Below are 20,553 nucleotides of genomic sequence, written 5' to 3'. Positions count from 1 at the left end.
CAATACAACTCTTTTTTTTTTGTTTTTTTAAAGGAGTCTGGCCTCACCCTGGGCTTCTAAGACTCTTGAAGATTTTTATTTTTTTCCTTTTTCTCCCCGAAGCCCCCCAGTACATAGTTGTATATTCTTCGTTGTGAGTCCTTCTAGTTGTGGCATGTGGGATGCTGCCTCAGTGTGGTTTGATGAGCAGTGTCATGTCCAGGATTCGAACCAACGAAACACTGGGCCGCCTGCAGCGGAGTGCGCGAACTTAACCACTCGGCCACGGGGCCAGCCCCCACAATACGACTTTTGACCTTGGGTAAACCTCATGGTGTCTCAGTTTTCTCATCTGTAAAATGGGGACAATTATAGCACCCATTTCCACAAAACATTGTAAGGATTATACATAATAACTTACGGAAAGCGTTGACACTACTGGTGTTAGTTCTCATTGGACTTCTCTATAATCTATTCAAATCTCACTCATTCTTTAGAGTTAAGTGAAAATCATTCCAAAATGTCTTTTTAGATTACCCCAGCCCACAATTTGCTCCATATTGTCATTTGCCTATAAATCATTGGCAGAAGGTCTGAGGATAAATGATTTCAAGAATAGCACAGACTTAGGTGTGCTGGAGACAGCTCATATGGGTTCATAAGCTGATTGTTAAATTTTCAGGAATTTTGTCAGTTGATTGTCAAACAGTTATTATTAAAAAATTAACTTAGATAAATTTATAATTAAATGAATTATATTATTTATATCATTATCAATTACATCATTCATGACAGAGCTAATGATTACTAAAGCATTTTCTGCTTCATTGTAATTTATGACTCCCTATGATGTTGAGGTTGTTCACAGCTGTTGTGTCTGTGTGTGGAAACGCTGTGTCACGGTGTGCTAGTTGTATCTGTGTGTGGAAACGCTGTGTCATGGTGTGCTAGTTGTGTCTGTGTGTGGAAACGCTGTGTCACGGTGTGCTAGTTGTATCTGTGTGTAGAAACGCTGTGTCACGGTGTGCTAGTTGTGTCTGTGTGTGGAAACGCTGTGTCACGGTGTGCTAGTTGTGTCTGTGTGTGGAAACGCTGTGTCACGGTGTGCTAGTTGTGTCTGTGTGTGGAAACGCTGTGTCACGGTGTGCTAGTTGTATCTGTGTGTGGAAACGCTGTGTCATGGTGTGCTAGTGCACGGCTCTGTCCAACTCCTCCTCCAGTCACTCACGCTGGTGGCTGGAAATCAGCCATGGAAGTATTTACACCATGGAAACTGGCAAACGTTACTCATCAGGGCTTGACTATTGCTTTGGTGACCGTCTAGACTCAAGAAAATGAGGGTGGAAATGATAATGATGTAGGTTAAACTTAAAGATGGGTTTTGTCTGTAGCCATTCCATTACGAATAGCACAGAAAAACTGAGGACGTGTTCTTCCAGTATTCAAAAACTATTACCTGATTCAGCAAAAAACTCATTCATGACATTGTTGAACAAATGAAATTCAACAAACGTCTTCATTGTTTCACTTCCATCTAGCTCATTAATGTAAATGAGAAGATCAACTAACATTCATGTAGGAAGTACACTCATTTGTCAATTGCAGCAACAAGTTGGTTACAGATACAGGAGTTTAGGAAATATCGATGAAAGCATTCTGTGAGGATCAATTGACTAGATGGGATTTATAATAAAAAGTATTGTATATTTTATTACTATTTATAAATCATGTGCTACAATCCTTTATAGAAGTAAAATTCATAATAAATGTATTTATGTAGAGATGTGCGCATATATTTATTTCTGACTGTTAACCATTCACCAGCACACCGCTGAACAGAGCAGAAAGCGCTCAGGCCCTGGAGTCAGACAGACGTTTATAAGCTGTGTGACTGTGGACAAGTTATTTAACCTTTCTGAGTCTCATCAATAAAACAGAACTAAGAATGCAATGTGTTAACATGGGTAAAACAGGGGACTAGAGGTTAAGAACCCATGTTCAGAAATTGGGCTGCCTACACCTGAACCCCAGCCCCCCTGCTTACTAACTGTGTGACACAGGCTCATTTGCTGTTACATGGTGTATTAGTTCAGGTTCTTCTAGAGAAATAGAACCAGTAGAGTTTACACATAAAGGAGGTGGCTTACATGATGTGGGGGTTGGTGTCTGAATCCATAGGGCCGGCCTCAGGAAGGCAGGCTGGAACTCTCCGGCAGAAGCTGAAGCTGCTGCCCACTGGTGGAATTTCTTCTTCTCCAGGCAAACCTCAATTTTTTCCTTAAGGTCTTTCAACTGATTGCATCAGGCCCACCCAGATTATGGAGGATAATCTCCTTTATTTAAAGACAACTGATTGCAGATGTTAACCACATCTATAACATGCCTTCAGAGCAACACCTAGAATTAGTGTTTAACTGAGTAACTGGGTGCTGCAGGCTGGCCAAGCTGATGCATAACGCTACCCACAGATGGGAATGATGAGCACAGGGTTGAAGAGAACAGGCCATGGGAAAGACTCAGACACTGCCTGGCCAGACTAAGTGCTCACTAAGTGTCAGTAACCACTATTCTTCCGGTGACTGAAGCTTGCGTCCCAGGAACGGGGTGGCCACCGCACAAGGAAGGCTCAGGGCTCCACGTGGGAAGATCTGGCCAGAGCCCCAGCACGTCGCTGGCCGGCTGCGTGGAGGACTGCCTGAAGCCTTGCCTGGAGAAAGCTGGGAGAGAGAAGAGATGGAAGGAAGCCCGCAGCTCTGGGCCCCACAGGAAGCCCAGGGCACACTCAGATGGAAACCAGCTATGACTGAGGGTACATCTTGGGGCCCCTTGTGGGGTGGCTGGCTTAGTGGTGAGAGGCCCGTGGCTGGAAGATGAAGTGGTTCCCAGGTGACAGACGGGAGGCCTCGCCATGGTGGATCTTTCGTTAGCTACTGACTAAAGATGTGCGTAACTTTCATTTGGGGCCTTAGCCGCTAGCTAGGTTTAAAATAAATTCCAGGAGATCAAGCTCAGATCTCCAAACCAGCGTCCCCAGGCCCCAGGCGGGCCTCTGGCACAGCTGTCTGATCAGCAATGTCTATCTCTGGCAGCCTCACCCTAAATCCCCTCCTCCCCTCCTCAGAGCGCTCACCTCTAAAAACTCAGGCACTTCCTTGTATCCCGCCAGGACCTCTGTCCCAGCAAACCCCAGTCCCTCTGGGCCCAGATCTCAGCTGCCAGCTTTAGGTCTACTCAACTCCTCATACCAAAGCTGCCAGGATTAGGGGAGAAGACGCCAAGGAAGGGCCACGTATAGAACAGAACTCATGGGTGTTACCATTCTCAAGGAGATCTGGGGCCAGGCCAGAAGAAACGAGTCAGATCACCCCAATGGTAGGACGTCCAGCACCTGGGCCATCCGTGCAGGAAAAGATTCGGAGCCCAGAGTGTGCCTGCCCTTGAGTGTGGGTCCCAGAGAGAGGATTTCAGAGCCGGGAGGAGCCCACAGGCTGTTTCATCTCACTCCTTTCATTTTCACAGAGTGGGGAACCAAGGCTCGGGGAAATGAAATGACTTGCCCTCCCTCACACAGCTAGGAAGCCACTGAGAAACTGAGCCAACACCTGATTTCCTGGGGCGTGGGCCCTGCCTCGCCGCAGCCAGCAAACTGAACAGGGCGGCTTCCCAAGGCAGGGAACCACCAAGGATTCCAAGCAGGCCACCCAGATTCCTGGGTGCCGCCCTCCCTGCCCACCTGCACCTCAGCCCTGACCTGGTGGGTTCCTTGTCAACCCCACTTTCCCACTTGGAGCTCAGCAGTCTGGATCTCCAGTCACTCCAGACACAAAGGCTGAGCGGTCTTACTCTGGCTTGCCGTGGAGGGTCTGGAGCCAAGCGGCGCTCCTCCAGGGCAGACGGCTGACCTGGAATGGCACTGCTGGGGATGGGCAGACACATCCTATATTTAGTGGTTCCCCAAGGCCCTGCCTACTCCACACCTGGCTGCATCACCAGCTGAACCACCCCCTTCATAGTCGCCTCTCCCGCCGGATCTACCTCACTCTCCAGGCCACCCTGTTGCTTTAAACATGCAGCCATTGCTATCTTGCTCTATAGTATATTCTTTTGCTGTCCCCTCCAACTTTCCTTTTTGGGTCACCAAATTTAGTGGTGCTGCCCTCTCCATGTCAACCCTCGCCTTCAAGTTCCAAAAGCAGCTGGTTCATTCTTCATAGCAGCTCTTAGTGCATTGTTTTAGTTTATACACTCTTTTCTTTTAGACTGTGAGCTGTCACTGTGATTTGGCTTCAGTCATCATTTAATCTCCAGAATCCAGCCTAGTGTCTGGCACCAACATACTGTTTGGTGAATGAGAAAAAAGGTAGACAGAGGGATGGATGGATCAATGTTAGATGGATGGATGGATGGATGTTAGCTTGCTGGCTGGCTGGATACAAGGATAACAGGATGAAAGGATAAATGAATGGATGCTGAATATCTGGATGGATAGTTACTAGCTGGACGGATAGGTGGATGTTAGCTGGTTGGCTGGCTGACTGGATAGATAGATGTAGGGACAGAAGGAAGGAAGGATGGATGGAAGGATGGATGGATGCATGGATGTCAGAATGGAAGGATGGATGGATGACTGGGTGAATGGATGGTTCATCTACTTGATAGAACAGCCAAAGTCCTCTGCCTCTTACATCTGTAGAACTTTTATTTTCCCTGTGCAGAGCCCTGCCCATTGAAGGTCCAGAGTACAACTTTACATATTACATTTCCAGAAAACCTCTCTATTCCTCAGGTCCTGCTAAGCCCGTTCTGAGAGAAGCAAAGCAAGAGTTACCGGCCCCACTTGATGGATAGGAAAGTGAGAACTTGACTGTTGAGGATTTTGTTTATGGACACCCAGCTAGTTTAAAGAAGAGTGGAAATCAGACCTCTGGCTTCTCCACTCCTAGTTCTAAGCTGTGTGATATGTACAGAGCACAGGCCTGGGAGGCAGGAGAGGCCCCAGGCCATCTCAGGCCTCAGTCAGCTGCTTCTAAGGAGTAGAGCTGAAGCTGGTCCCACAGACCTGGCCCACGCGCCGCCTTGGCCCTCCAGAGAGCGGGGGAATCTGCCTGTCTGCATGGGCCATGTCTGATCGGGCCCTTCAGTTTCTCCAGGAAGGGAATAGTTTTGAGAGAAAGATTAGGAGAGATTAGGTCCCACAGAAAGATTCCCTTCTCCCATTCCTGCTGACCCAGGACTGGCCTTGTAAGTCCACGGCTGCACTGAGGAGGCAGGTGGGGGACACCACTGCACTTCCCTCCTCCACTCCCTAAACCCGCCTTGGCAACGTCCAGGCTGCGCCGCGACCCTGGGGAGGGCAGCCTGAGCGTGATGTTCCTGAGGAAATGAATGCAAAGTTGTTTCGAATTACCAGTTAGATGAGTAACAGCAATTTCTTATATGTGAAAAGTCCTACTAACTTTTTTTCCCTATTAGTTTTTTATTTTTTAAACTTTATAAAAATATTTTCAGATTTTTAAAAATACTGCAAAAATAATACAAAGTAATTCCCAAATGTTAACATTTTACCACAGTCTTGTTTTACAATTTTCTTTAGAATTCCCTCTCTACAAATATATGTATTCACATGTGTATCTATACATACATGTGCACATCTACGTAATTTTTCTGAAGCATTTGAGAGTAAGTTTAGAGACCTTGCCTCTAAATATTTAGCATGTTTTTACTGCAAAAAGTTCTCTTATACAACCACAGTACAGTTGTCAAAATCAGGAAATTGACATTTCTACAACAGTATCTAATCTAAAGACCTTATTTAGATTTCACCAATTGTCCCACTAATATCCTTTTTCTTTCTTTTTTTTTTTTGAGGAAGATCAGTCCTGAGCTAACTACTGCCAATCTTCCTCTTTTTGCTGAGGAAGACTGGCCCTGAGCTAACATCCATGCCCATCTTCCTCTACTTTATATGTGGGATGCTTACCACAGCATGGCTTTTGCCAAGTGGTTCCATGTCCGCACCCGGGATCCGAACCGGCAAACCCCAGGCCGCCGAGAAGTGGAATGTGCGAACTTAACTGCAGCGCCACCTGACTGGCCCCTAATATCCTTTTTCTAATCCAGGGTCCAATCCGGAATTCCAATTGCATTTGGTAGCTGTGTCTCTTTAGTCTCTTCTAGCTGGTAATAGTTTCTTGACCTGTCTTTGCTTTCACTGCCTCAACATTGTTGAAGAGGATCAGGGTTGGGTTGTGCCATGTTGGCAGGCTGACACAGAAATGCTGCTGTCCTTGGTGCATCATCTCAGGAAGCACGTGATGTTGACTTGTCCCCTCCCAGTGACGTCAACCATGATCACTTGGTTAAGTTGTCTGCCACTTTCCTCCACTGCAAAGTTACTCTGTTTCCCTTCGTAAAATGAGAAGTACTATGGGGGAAGATATCTCGAGACTGCAGAAATATTTTGTTTGTCATGACACTTTGCCCGCCAATTTTAGCATCCATTGATGACTCCTGCCTGAAACAGTTATTGCAATGGTGGTTGCTGAAGGGTGATTTTCTAATTCCAGCACTCCTTCTACATTTATTGGTTGGAATCTTTCTATAAGTAAGAGCTTTCCCTTCTCCTCATTTATTTGTTCATTTATTTCTATCAGTATAGACTCAGGGATTCTTCCTTTACTGTGAGTCGTAATCTATTACTATAATTAATTGACTAATTAATTATAACATTTTATTTTGAAATAATTATAGATTCCCAGGAAGTTTCAAAGACAGTTCAGAGAGGTCCTGTGTATCCTTCACCCAGTTCTCTCAATGGTTTTGTCTCACATAACTATAGTGCAATGGCAAAACCAGGAAAATGGCATTGGTGCAATGTGTGTGTATAGTTCTGTCACATTATCGTTTGCGTAAATGCATGTAACCACAGCAGTCCAGACACAGAACCATCCCATCACCACAAAGACCTCCTTTGTGCTTTGTAGTCACACCTCTCCTCCCCTCTCCATCCCCAGTCTCTGGCAACCACCAATTTGTTCTCCATCTCTGTACTTTCGTCATTTTAAGAATGTCGTATGAATGGAATCATACAGTACGTGACCTTTTGAGATTGGATCTTTTTGCTCAGCATGATGTCCTTGAGATTCATCCACATTGTTACGTGTATCAGTGCTCCATTCATTTTTATTGCTGAGTATTTCTACTATTGCTGTTCCACGGTATGGATATACCCAGTTGGTTGAACCATTCACCTGTTGAAGACACTTTGTTTCCAGTGTTTGACGATTACAAATAAAGCTGCTATGAACAGTCACATACAGGTTTTTGTGTGGACACGTTTTCATTTCTCTGGGCTAAGTGCCCAGGAGTGCCATTGCTCAGTCATCTTGTAAGTATACATTCAGACTTTTAAGAAACCCCCAAACTTTTCCAGAGTGGCTGTCCCATTTTCTGTTCCCGTCAGCGCTGTGTGAGTGATCCAGTTTCTCTGCATCCTCGCCAGCATTTGTTTGTCACTATTTTATTTTATTTTATCATTCTGATAAGTATGTAGTGAAAATTCGTTGTGGCTTTAATTCATATTTCCTTAATGGCTAATGATATTGAACATCTCTTCGTGTGCTTATTTGTCGCTCATACATTCTCTTTGCTGAAATATCTCTTCATGTCTTTTGCCCACTTTCTAATTGGATTGTTTCCTTTCCTACTATGGAGTTTTGAGAGGTCGTTACATATTCTAGATACGAGTCCTTTGTCAGATAGGTGGTTTGCAAATGTTTCTCCCTCATTATTTGTTTCAATGTTCAAATTGTCCTTGTTGACTTTTAAAGGAAGTTTTCATTTTCTCATCTGACAAATTGTTTTCTAGACCCTACTACATGCTGGGCACTTGTCTAGGAGTTGGGAGTAGATAAGACAGACAAGGCAGGGTCCTTGCCCACAAGGTCTTCTCAGGCCAGCCTCGGGGTGTGGAGTAGAGAAAAATGCAGATCATTTGAACACAGTGGAGTCAATGGCATGGAGACGCATGGATGGGGCGTGGGAGCACAGGTGAGGAAGACCAGCTGGGAAGATGGGAAAGTCTGAAGGGCAAGTCTGCTCCTGTGGGGCAGGCCGAGGACCATGGGCATTCCGAGCAGAAGCAAGAGCTCATACAGACTTAGCTGAGTAATTCAAAGTTCACGGCAGCATGGCTGGGAGGCCAGAGGGCACTGTAGTGGCAAGTGATTTGGGTAATTCCTCAGAGTTGGGTTGGCATCTTGGAAGGCACCTCCTGGGCGTGTGACCATGGACTAGATACTTAGCTTCTCTCAGCCTCGGTTTTCTCATGGGCAAAGCGAGCTTAGCAGTACCTACTTCCCAGAGACTCTGGGAGGAGTAGAAATAATATGCGTAAAGCATCCAGAATAGTACTGGGGAGGTGGGATCGGGTGCCTGATACACAGTAGCCTTGGAAAATTCATTTGGAAGAATAGAGCAAGGTGAAAGATTGGCTGGCACGAGGGCAGCCCACCGAGCTCCTGCCCCTTCCCACGGGTCTTTCCCCTGGGCCCTTCCTCCATGATCAGCCTGCCCAAGGGAAGGGCTGCAGCTCCTCCTGTCTATGTCCGATTGTCTCTCAGTGCCTGGGACCACACCCTTGCACTTCCCTGGGACCAGGGGCCGTCCCCACCAACTCAAACACCCGTCTTTTTGCTCTTTCCCAGCAGTGTTTCAACCTTCCTGAGCCGCCAGACTAGCTCCCCTTTCTTTCTCAGCTGCCTTTCTTAGAAGTGTTGTGTATTTCCACCTTCTCCACTTCCTCACCTCCACCTCCCTATCACTCTGTCACTCAGTGTGGTCCGGCTGCCCGCCCCCACCCCAGGGACTTCCCTTGTCAAGGCCCTTGTGGCCTCCTTGACACTGACATGATTCACTCTCTATCTCACCTCATCTCCCTGCAGCATTCAAAAAGGTTGACCACTTCCTCCTTCTAGAGACGTTCGCTTGGCTGGCTCTCAAGATGGTGTCCTTGCAGGACTTCTCCTGCCGTCACTGTGGGAGCTGCTCCTGAGCTCCTCAGCCGGTTCCTCTTTCTGCCCCCACCTCTAAGGTGAGGTGTCCCAGGGCTCATCCCTCAGCTCTCTGTCCCCACTCAACATGCTTCCGCCCTTCCTTGATGTACTATCTGATCCTGATCTGTTAGTTTCTTCAGTCTGAAGCCTCCTGGGTCTCTATCCTGACTCACTCAGGCCTCTCTCTTGAACTCCAGACCACTGGATCCAACTGTCTATTGAATATCTATCTACAGCTCAAACTCAACGTCAGTAAAATCCAGTTCACCTCCCTCCCCAGACCAGCTCCTCCTCCCCAGTATTCCGTCTTTCTCTGAACAGCACCACAGTCTTCCAAGCGTCAAGAACAGGATGAGAAAACATAGGGAAAGGAGTGGTTGGAAAAGCGAGGGATAAGTTCAGAGTCCACTTATGCACAGGGGAAACCGAGGTAGAGATGCCAGGGAACAGCTGTCGATGTGTGTCTGGAGTTTGGGGGAGGGATGAGGGCAGAAAATGTGTTCTGACAATGTCCCAGCTGAGCCAGGGGCAAACCTAGAGGCCCAGCTGGAAAGCACAGCCCATTCCCAGGAGCCCCTGAGCCAGGCTGCACCTCCAGGCTCAGGCCTCACACCTCTAGGCTTGTAGGTTGAGAGTGTAATGATCTACAATGGCAGAGAAGGAAGGAAGGAAGGAAGGGCTCTGCTTGGTTAAGAAGGGGAAAGGAGGGAGCCAAGGGAGAGGAAACTGGGAGGCTGGAAGCAAAAGGGGCTCTAGGTGCATGGAGTTGGGGAGGCACAGGAGTAGACGCCAAAACCAGAAGCCGATTTGATGTGTTTGTTGGGTTTAGAGAGGAAAGGCTGAGTTACCCTCCACCCGACTCCTCATGGTGAATCTGTGAATTTGCACTTCCTGCAAAAAGTGGGGGACACTGATGACAACAGTAAGATAAACAACAAAAAAAATATAAATGAAAACAACCTCTGACAGATACAGAGTGGACAGAATGGTCATCAGTCACGCAAAAAAGAAAAAGCAGGCAATTGTCCTGCCTTGACTGGTGCTTAACAAGCATTGTCGAGGGCACGTAGCGCTTAGCGCTGTGCATCCTCATCACATTTTATCTTCACAGCCATCATGTGCCGCGTTTGCTTTTATCGCTGTTTACAGATGAGGAAACTGAGGCTTGGCGAGATTACTCAACTCGTCTGTGGCCACAACACAGTTAAGAGGTGATGGCGTCGGATTCTGATATCCATGTTCTTTTGATTGTTGTTTTAAGTATTTATTTTACCTTTAAAACAAAAATTAAAGTGATACAATTGTGTAGTTTAAAAAGTCAACTAGTTCCACAAAGTTTAAGGAAAGCGGCATTCAACAGCCTCTCTCCCTCACAGACAAGCACTCGCAACTTTTTTAATGGGTCTAACACTTACCTCCATATCTCTAAATAACATGTTTGTATTGCTATTTCTTGCTATTCCTATTTTAAGCATTGTTTACTGACTTTTCCTTATGGACAGTGGGTTTTAGCTCTGTCCCTCGCATACGTACACCCAGTACACACAAGCACATGTCCTGGTCTCCATCCTCCCAATACAGCCTGTAGCTAATTTCCTTAGCTCAATAGTCAGTGGTGATATTATGACTAAGTAACTACTACTACTTAGAGCTGATTCATGTAGTAAACTAGGGTGCTTTTCCCTTTCCTGACAGCTTTTGGGTTTTTTTGTTCAGAGTTGATCATTGCTTTTGTTTTTCCTGTTGTTTGCCTTGTTTCCTATTAATTTAATTCAACATTTAAAATGGCCACCAGTTGGATAAGGAGAGTTAGACACACTGATGCACATGCATTTTTCTATCGGTTTCATTTCCATGAACGAGAGTTTCATGGAGCTTTCTGATCTTCTCCAGTTGGGACTGGCCACCATCTCTGCCTGCGTCATGGCTGTCATCCTGGGGCCTCCCATAATCCTCATTTTGGGTATTCCCTTTGCATCTCTCTGTTTCATGTCATCCTCTTTCTTAGTTCACCCCCCTCATTTTGGTGGGTGTCAACCTCCTTCAGGAGTTTTCTGACCAAGGTGTGCAGAAGTACAATTTTGAACCCTGTGGCTCTTTCTTCCTGCTACTCATTTTCCCCAGAGAAGAGGCTTCCGGTGTCTTTCCTGGAGGGTGTAATTCAGACGCCGCTTACTGGGAACAGCTGGGAGAAGATACCTAGGGGACCTCAGCATTAAGCATATTCTCTAACTCCCTGTTTTCAGAACAGATCTCCAGCCTCAGCTGTGCCTCATACTCCTCGGCTCAGCACAGAGACTCCATCTTATCTCTAGGCTTTGGTCAGAGGAAGAAATGGACAGTTGCGGAGCTGTAAGGAGCAGAGGCAAGGATCTAGAGTTCTAACTGCCTCTGAGGGAAGTGCTTTCCCTCAGTAATCCTTATCTTTGCTGCATCCCTTCACTTGCTTCCAGAAGTACCTGATGCTGCCAATTCCTGAGGCTCTTGAGAGTTCTGCTCTGTAAATCAAGTTGGCTCTCAGTTCTCCCCAATGCCAGCTTAAGAGTCCTTGATTTTCCTCCTGCTTAGTTGGTTAGCACTTGTCCACCTGCTATCCAGCTTCCAAAATTTTGTGACTCTTGTCTCTTCTCTCTTTCTTCTTGTCTTTATGGGTTTGTGCCTTCTAGATGCTTGTGTTCAGTCTCTGTTTTTACCTGGGAATCCAAGGCCACTGCTCCCTCCCCAGACACAGGCATCTCGTGCTGAGCATGGGCAGGGCCTGTGTACATGAGTCACTTCTCAGCCACAAGAGTCTCTCAGAAAGAAAGGAAACAAGCTTCTTGGTGTGAAATCAACACATTTCCCACACGGAGTCAAGACACCTGAGACCTAGACTGACTTGGTCACTATCTCCCTGGGCAACCTTGAGCAAGTCATTTTACCTTTTTTTGCTGAATTTTAGTGTTACCATCAGTAAAACAATGCAAATTTCACCTGCAACCCTGCATGAAAATAATGAGAATCAAATGATATGACAGGAGATACAGCTGTCTGCATAGTGTCAGGAGCCACACAGATATCTTAGATTAACATTCCTGGTTCTAACCCAGGAAGCACCCAGCATGTACCTGTGCTGGGCCTTCAGGATTCAGAGATGGGAAAAGCAGGTCCCTTTCCCTAGAGAAGCTCATGGAACAGCAGAGGAGGCAGATGGGTAAGCAAAGCATTGCAGTACGGTGGCATAAGCAAGACTGCAGGCTGTAGATGACTGCACAGCAGCATGGTGGGGGTGGGGCGGGGGTGGGGTGCAGGGCCACAGGAGCACTTCATAGGAGCCGGGAAGGACTGCACCAGTCAGAAGAGGAAGGCATTCAAGACAGAGAGATCAGTAAGAGCAAAGGAAAAGAGGCACGAATCTGCAAGGCGGGAGCAGAGAGCTGCAGCATCACGGGGCTGGAGCTATGCCTCTGGGTAGGGGCTGGCTTGTGCCTGCTACCCATGCTGTGCTCTTTCTCTGTCAGCCAGGGGTGGGGTTTAACTTGGAGAGTGGCATGGCTGAATCTGCCCAAGAGAAGCTTGTCTCTGGCAGTGAGATGAAGGCTGGCCCAGAGAAATGCCAGTCGGAGCTCAGAGGTTTGTCAGGATGCTGCTCCCATAGTCCAGGGGAGAGGGAGGTGACCTCAGGTAGGGCAGGAGCAGCGGAGATGGAGAGGAAACGATGGGCTTCAGGGGATATTTTAGAGGCCAAACCATCAGGACTTGGTCATCAACTGGATGGAGGGATGAGAAAGGCTGAGGAGTCTAGACCGACCCTTGGGCATCCGGCTCTGCTGGCTGGCTGCCTAGTGGGGCTGTTCCCCAAGCCAGGGGGTATAGGAAGAGGAACACACTGGGCAGAGGAAAATGAGAGAAGGTAAAGGGTTTCACTGTGGGCATTTGGAATGGGACAGGCCTGAAAGACACGAGAAGGGACGACAATGACGGAGCTGAAAGTGTGAGTCAGGAGAAAGGCTAGAGACAGCAGCCATCTGCGCACCAGTCATTCAAACATAATCACCACCATTATCACCACCACCATCACCATCATTATCACCACCACCACCACCATCACTACCGTCACCATCAGCATCATTATCACTACTACCATCACCCTCATCATGACCATCATCTCCACCACAATCATCACCATCACGACTACATCATCACCAGCATTGCCACCTCCACCTCCACCACCACCACCTCCACCACCATCACCATCCTGGTCTTTGAAGATTAATTCTGTTCCCTCAACTTCCCAGAAATTCTCTCTTCCAGGACAGAGATAAATCACCTGGGCCCATGCCTGCCCATGGCAGATGTTCAGAAACTATAAATATTACAGCCAACTAGTGATAGTGGACATCAGTGTCAGGAAAACAGAGTCCTTGGCTCCTGGCCCACCTCATCCAGCCTGCCCAGGGTGTCATTTGAGTGCTCTGTGCATCTACCCTTGGCCAGGCCCTGTGTCTGCAGAGACTGCTGTCTGCCATCACCTCAGCCAAATATACTGGGCCAGGGCCACCTTCTCAAAGTGGCCAGATTATTATGCTTCCCATGCCTAGTTGAATCAGTTGGTACCCAGCGCAGATGTCTTCCACTCTGCCATCTGTCCCCTACCACACCTCTACCCCCTCAGCGGTCTGAACTTCTGTTCCCCGGAGAAGCCCTCCTTCCTCAACTTCCCCACCAGCCCTGCCTTGGTCTTCCAGATCTCCTGGTTTATAATCCACCACTCCCCTCCAGGTTCACTGGGAACATGGCTGTCCCCGGAGCCTACCTCATCTGCAAGGCAGCTCAGTGGCGGTGCGTTTGTGTAGTGAGCTCCCGGTTTTCCTTACGGTTCTCTGAGATCCTCCTAGCCAGAATCATGCCTCATCTTCTCAGAGAAGTGTGTTCTCACTCTCCTTTTGGAGTCAGGCCTCAACATGCACTAGCTGTGTGACCATGGGCAAGCCACTGACTTCTCTGAGTCTCAGCTTCTTCATCTGTAAAATGAGGGTAATACCTTCTCCTTTTTAGGGCCGTCATCAACCTGGAAAGACATAGCTTAGATAAGTCGACCAGGACATTGTCTGACACATCCTAAGTGTTGGATACATTTTCACTTCCTCTTTATTTCTGTACCCCACAGCCCATCATCGCTAGGTTTTGTTTTTGTTTTTGTTATTTATGGTCTTGTCTAATCTATCCTATTAGACATTAGTTAGATGTGAGCAGAGTCTGCGTCATATATGCCTTAGAATCTCCCACAGCTCTGTGCCCATAATAAGTGCTCCATAAATGTTGGTTAAATGACTGAGTGAATTGATTTAGTGGCTGTTCGGCAGCTGCAAATTCTTGCTCATTTGGGACTTAAGCTTAAAGAAATGAGAAGGTACGTCTCACATCCTTTTGTGCATTCTGCAACCAAACGACATTGGCTTGGGGGATATTTGCACCCTGCTCCCATCCAATGGTGCCGATATAGCAGGGCTGGCCAAATTTTAAACAGTGTCAGTTCCTGAGACAACATAAGCTGTTTCCATTGGGCCCCTGAATGGGCCTGCCCTAATCAGAGGAGGCTTCCTGGAGAAGCTAAGATTAGGCCAGCAGTTCTCCAGCTGGCTGCGCATCAGAATCACTTGGGGGCTTTAGCAGCCCAATGTCCACAGGCCACACCCCAGGCCGATTAAATAAAGGTCTCTGGTGGTGGGAACCAGACATCAGCAATTTTTATGGCTCTCAGGTGACTCTTGTGCAGCTGAGTTTGAAAACCTCGGGGTTAGAGGCTGCTTTGAAAGACTGAGGGACGGGAAAGCCAGGACGCCACTGGCCCTGCAGGTGTGATGGAGACGCCTGGAGTGTGGCCGCCCTTCTCTCCCTGCAGCCTCTGTTCTCCTTTTCTCCTTTTTTCACTCACCTCCAGCTCACTTTCCCCACTGACGAGACGGAACATTTCCTTCCAGCGGCTGCGCTAATAACACCGTGTTTCCCCGGGGAGATTATGAGCCGCTCTCTGTTCAGAGCCCCCTCGCCCATCAAAGGCAGAGGGCGCGGGGAGGGGACAGCGGGATTTACACGGGTAACTCCAATTAAGACAAATGTCAGCTCCCTCTGCGCAGGCTGCCGGCGCTCTCGCCCAGCCGTGCAGCGTGGGCTCGGTGTGGGAGAGCAAGACTGTTTTGCTGTAACTGTCAGGCTTTGACAGAAGCAGCCAGAAGGAAGCAAAAGGAGAGCATGAGCAGGAGGGCAGTCTTGGCCCAGATACCCTGCTAGGAGGCGGCTCACAAATCCCATACCCCCTTAGCATCGTCCCCCAAGGAGCCGCTTTGGAAACACAGTGGGGCCCCCAGACCCTTCCTATGGGAGCGATAGTTGGAAGCTGGCTTCAAGGGCTCCAGCAGCCCCCAGTACCAGGGGCCCTGGACTGGCTGTTTGTTTCTCTGAGGCTGCTCCAGGGTCTCCAATCAGCTCAACAGAATCGCTCCTCCTCTGCAAACTGAGGGCCCTGGACCAGCACCGCAGGCATCACCTGGAGGGTTGCTAGGAATGCAGAGTCTTGAGCCCACCCAGCACTGCTGACTCAGGACCTGCAGGTTACTGAGATGCGCAGTGACTGAGACACACGTTAAGTTTGAGAAGTGCTGGAAATGTGGACCTGGACTCTGAGGGAAGACAAAGAGCCACAGCATGGTGAGGACAGGAAGGCCGTGTGGTGTCAGGGGCCCAAGACCTGGCTCGCCTGTGACCTCCTGGATGGCCTCTGCCAGGTCATCTTGGAGCCCGGTTTCCCAGTCTGTACAATGCGGATAAGGATGCCTCCATGTGGGATGAGCCCCTCATGGAACCACTGACAAATGTAGGTCATTATAGTGATGGAGGTATGGAAAGCAACAGTGACAACAGCAAGCATGCGTCAGGCACTTAAGATGTTCCTGGACTGTGCTCTCGGCTGTATGTAAATTATCTTACTCAACTCTCCTAGAGCACTGAAGCACCTTTATCATCTCTATTTACAAATGCGGAAATGGCGGCTCCAGAAGGTAACATAAATAATCTCCCCAAGTTTACACACGAGGTAAAAGCTGGAGACACGCTGGAACCTATAGGCTTAACCATTATGCAGTCACTGGAGTTGTCCCCCCGGGGTCACCCTCTACCCCTGCTTTCCCAAAAGCAAAGAAGGTATCCCTCTCCTCGGCATCGCTCGGCTGCCTCCAGAAGTGGGGATACCACCGTGGGGATAACTGAGTTCACCCTCCTACAAGACAGAGAGCGGGGGCCCGAGCTCTGCCAGGCCCCCAGTAGCCTGTGATCCCGGACACAGCCTCGGTGATGGGCCGCGTTCTGTAACTGTGGCTTCCTACCTTCCTCACAAGACTTCCTGGATCCAAAGAGAACAACAGTGTGTGTTCTTTGAAAGCTACAGAAATGGAGCCACAGATACAGTGGACTTTGGAATCTGAGAGACCAGATTCAAACTCCAGTTCTTCTATTTCTTGTGGCCACAGGGAATTTACTTTATCTCAGTGGGCCTCAGTTTACTCCCCTGTAAAATGGGCATAACAAAAATCTGCTTCCTGACTTGTTGAAAAGATCAGTGATGGTTTGTTTAGAGGCTCTCACACAATGCCTGGCACATAGTAGGCACGCAATAAGGGGTAACTGCTCTTCTTTATCATTTTCCTCCTTCTCTTCCTCCTCAAACTCTTCCCTATAAAGGACTCTGGGTGTAAAACAGGAGGTTCTGGTGCCAAGGACATCAAAGAGGAATTGGCTTGAGCTCCTCGAGCCGGCAGCTTGTCCCAGGGCTGGGGTGTCCTCCAGGTGCCCACAGCTGTGTCTGGGGTGGGGTAGGCATGAGGTTTTCGAATGCCCTGCAACCAGCGGTGCTTGGTTAGCACAATACCAAGGAACGGCCAAATTAACTGGAGAGGCAGAAATTGTTGGGATTTTTTTGTTAAACAACTTTGCATGGAAATTGCTTGTGGAATTTTTTTTCTCTTTTCTCTGCCATCTTGAACAGGGTGTCCTGAGCCTTTTCACGGTGACTTGCAGTCACGCCTGCGAGCAGCACTGGCTGCCGTGGGCAGTGACACAAGACGCCCTGGGGGCCCTGGACTGAGCACAGAGCACCCCATGGCCACAGGTGGCTAATAACGGATCCCCCACAGCTCCGACCTTGTGGTTCAGACGCCGAAGGCCCCTGTTAAAACGGAAACATCTGAGTGGGAAGCACATGAAGACATTGCGGTCCGTGACCTCCGAGCAAGCGAGAATTGATTTCTTGGATTAACAGCAGGTATTTGGCAAGCCCCCGAGGTGGGGGTGGTCTCAGTCTGAGAAACAACTAGAGGGGACAAGGACAGGACTTGGCCTTGTGGCTGTGCCTGGTGCAGAAAGGAAGGGATTCACACCATCCCTGTGGATTTGGTTGGGAAGAGACCACAGTCAGGGTGGCTGAGGGGTGAACTCTCCTTGTCATCACCGAGAACACTCTGGGATCCAGGGGCAAGATTCGAGCGCACAAAAGTGGGTACATACAGCAAAGGATTCGATGCTGATTAAGGGCGATGAGCCTGTTCGTTCCCACAAGATAACATCCCCATTGCTCAGCCTCGTACACAAGGTCCCCTCTTGATCTGCAGAGCAGCCTATAACTCTATCTCTATTTTTATCTATATAAATAGCTTTTTAAAGCCAACAATTTGGATGAAGACATGGAAAGCATGTGCATCAAATCTGCAGATGACTCAAAGCTGGAGGGATGAGAGAATTAGGGTCAAGATGATCTCGACAGTCGAGAATGCTGGGGCAAAAGCAACCAGATGAGAGTTAACATCAATAAATCTAATGTCTTGAACGCAGGTTCCAAAAATCAATTGCACAAGAACAGGATGAGGGAGACCTGGCTTGACTGCAATTCACATAAAAAAGATCAGGAGGTTTTAGTCCGCCTCAAGTTCAACATGAGCCAGCTAAGTGACGAGCAGCTTGGGGAGGGAGAGGAAACATCACAATAACATCCTAATGCTGGTGCTGCCTTAACCCTTGCCGGTGGGGGCAGGGGGACACTGAGTGACTTTACCAGAGAGTGTCAGACGCAGAAGGGATAGTCACAGAGCTGTACTTACCGAGTACTCGGGACACGGAGGGGCGGGTTAGCTCGCCCCAGGTCACACGGCCAGTGGGTGGTGGAGCTGTGCTGTTGACCGCTCCACTCGGCTGCCTGCCTCTCCCTTAGACAGCACCTTGTCTGCTTTCTCTTCCCCATTTTACAGATGATGAGACAGGACCGGAACTGTCAGCACAGTGTGTCCACAGTACCCCCGTGAGGGAGCTGCAGACTCAGGCTCTCCAGGGACCTTCTCTGCATGCTCTTTTCCGCTGCCCTGCTGGGTGTCGGCCTGCCCATCAGGTAGCTGAATGCTCCCCCTTAAGGAGCCAAAGCCTGGGTCAAGTTTTGGGCGGCACTTATCCAACAGCGGACTCCCCACTACCCTGCCTTATCAGACAGTATAATGCACAAGATTTCACTTTTTCCTTGTCACCTGGAGTCCCATTTAAGGTTAACAGTTACCATACCTAACGGAAGCACAGTGGGGTATTTACGCTGCAGAGAACCTGAGCCTCTATATCTTGTCCCTATTTATAGGAACTATGTTTGTAAAATTTTCTTCTAGTTAAACCACTCATGGCCACATCTCAGGCTTCCACTTCTTTCTAATTTGCCATGATTAACCGGGCTTTCACATTAAACGAGATGTAAATTGAATGTGTGCTGTGTGCCAGGCACTGCGCTGGGTCTGTCACATATATGATCTCAGTTAAACTTCACGACAACACTGCAAGGTAGAGTATTATCATCCTCATCTCACAAGGAGGAAAGTGGCTTCATGGGGTGACCAGCTCCCAGGACATTCAAGTGGGCATTTTAAAACCAGAACAGTCTTAGATAAACTGGGATGAGTTGAGAAGTTCAACAACTTGCCCAAGGTCACATGGCTAGAAAGTGTCTGAGCCAGGATTTAAAATCAGTTCCCTAACACCAAATAAATCTTGGTAGAAATGAATGCACAGGAAGAGTGAACAGACCCTGGCCAGCTCTGAAATCTGCTCAGACTCCCGGAAGCCTTGTTTTGCTTGTTTCTTTATTTTCAGTTCTATCTCAGAAAATCATGTTCTGACATGTGAAACAGGAGAAGAGTACCTGCGTTCTAGGATGGTTCTGAGCATTGAATGTTTAGAAAGAACCAGAACAGGGTCCAGTGTGGCAGGAATTCAAGAAAACCACGTTCCTTCCCTCTTACCTGGCCTCCACCGCCTGGTGAGCAAAGCTGAGTTTTAGTGATGAGGGATGAGGGGCACAGGGCTCAGATCACAGAAGGTAACTCAGCTGTGTGCTGCGATGGATTCAGGGGCCACACTGGAAATGGACATTGATCAGCTAGGATGTATGGCCATGATGAGGGGAGGTGACCTCAGTGGGGAGGGGCCCACAAATAAGGTCCTCTAAGAAGTGAATGAAGGAATCGAGGAAGAAGAGATAGTGGAAGGCAGACAGAGAAGCTGACTTCTAGCCTTCAAGAGGCTGTCATGGGGGGCCAGCTCAGTGGCACAGTAGTTAAGTTCGCATATTCCACTTTGGCGGCCCGGAGCTTGCTGGTTCAGATCACCGGTGCAGACCTACACACCACTTGTCAAGTTATGCTGTGGCAGGCATCCCACGCATAAAGTAGAGGAAGATGGGCTCGGATGTTAGCTCAGGGCCAGTCTTCCTCAGAAAAAAAAAAGAGGAGGATTGGCAGCAGATGTTAGCTCAGGGCTCATCTTCCTAAAAAAACAAAAAAGGCTGTCACGGGAAAGAAGATACTCCAACCATGAGGCTCTGGAGGCCCATCCAAAAACAGGGGGCAAAGTCACCGGGAGGCAATTCTGGCTCATTGTTAGAACATCTTTCCAATGATCAGATCAATGGAAGGAGCTTTCTCAAAGGATGATGACCTTCTTTCCCATCGCGAGCAAGGAGTGGCTGGGTGACCATCTGCCAGAGAATCTGCAAAGGGCATTCCTAGGGCGAATGTAAGGCTGGACTAGATGAACTCTCAGCTCCCTTCCACTGGGACCCTCCGGCAGACGCTGGCTGTCTTCCCTACAACTGTAAATATTTGTGCATTCCCAAGTTATAAAGTGGAGCTCTGGGCTTACGGAGGTCAGGACAACAGGCTCATTTGGGGGAACGGTTTGCTTCGTGTTTCTTTAGGCTACATTTCCAAGACTTCTTGTCATCTGTGTTTGGAGTGGACACAAGCTGCGGCATTTCCTTTTTCTTTTTTTTTTTGAGGGGAGGATTGTTCAAGAGGAAAGGATGCAAATAGAGATCATCCAAGAATGCGGAAGCAAACCCAAAAGGCAAAGGTGCTCGCTCTCTGCACCCACAGTCTGGCAGAGCAGCAGACGCGCTCCCACCCAGCCTCTCCTGCCGCAGGGGCAGCCTGGGGGTCACTGTCCCACTGCTTGGGCT

General features: G+C 48.4%; 1 long non-coding RNA gene across 1 annotated transcript; it reads right to left on the bottom strand.

Annotated features, from left to right (window-relative positions):
* Window positions 1-855: 855 nt before the first annotated feature.
* Window positions 856-19,297, bottom strand: LOC139042177 (uncharacterized). Its single transcript, XR_011498557.1, has 3 exons — window positions 18,164-19,297; window positions 13,828-14,082; window positions 856-8,346 (listed from the first exon to the last, which is right to left on the bottom strand). It is a non-coding gene; the product is annotated as an uncharacterized lncRNA (long non-coding RNA).
* Between the last annotated feature and the right edge of the window lie 1,256 nt (window positions 19,298-20,553).

The sequence above is a fragment of the Equus asinus genome, chromosome 2 (genome assembly GCF_041296235.1).
Source record: "Equus asinus isolate D_3611 breed Donkey chromosome 2, EquAss-T2T_v2, whole genome shotgun sequence".
Lineage (NCBI taxonomy): Eukaryota > Metazoa > Chordata > Mammalia > Perissodactyla > Equidae > Equus > Equus asinus.
Note: the sequence above shows the minus strand (reverse complement) of the source record. Positions and strands in the feature narration are given on the sequence as shown.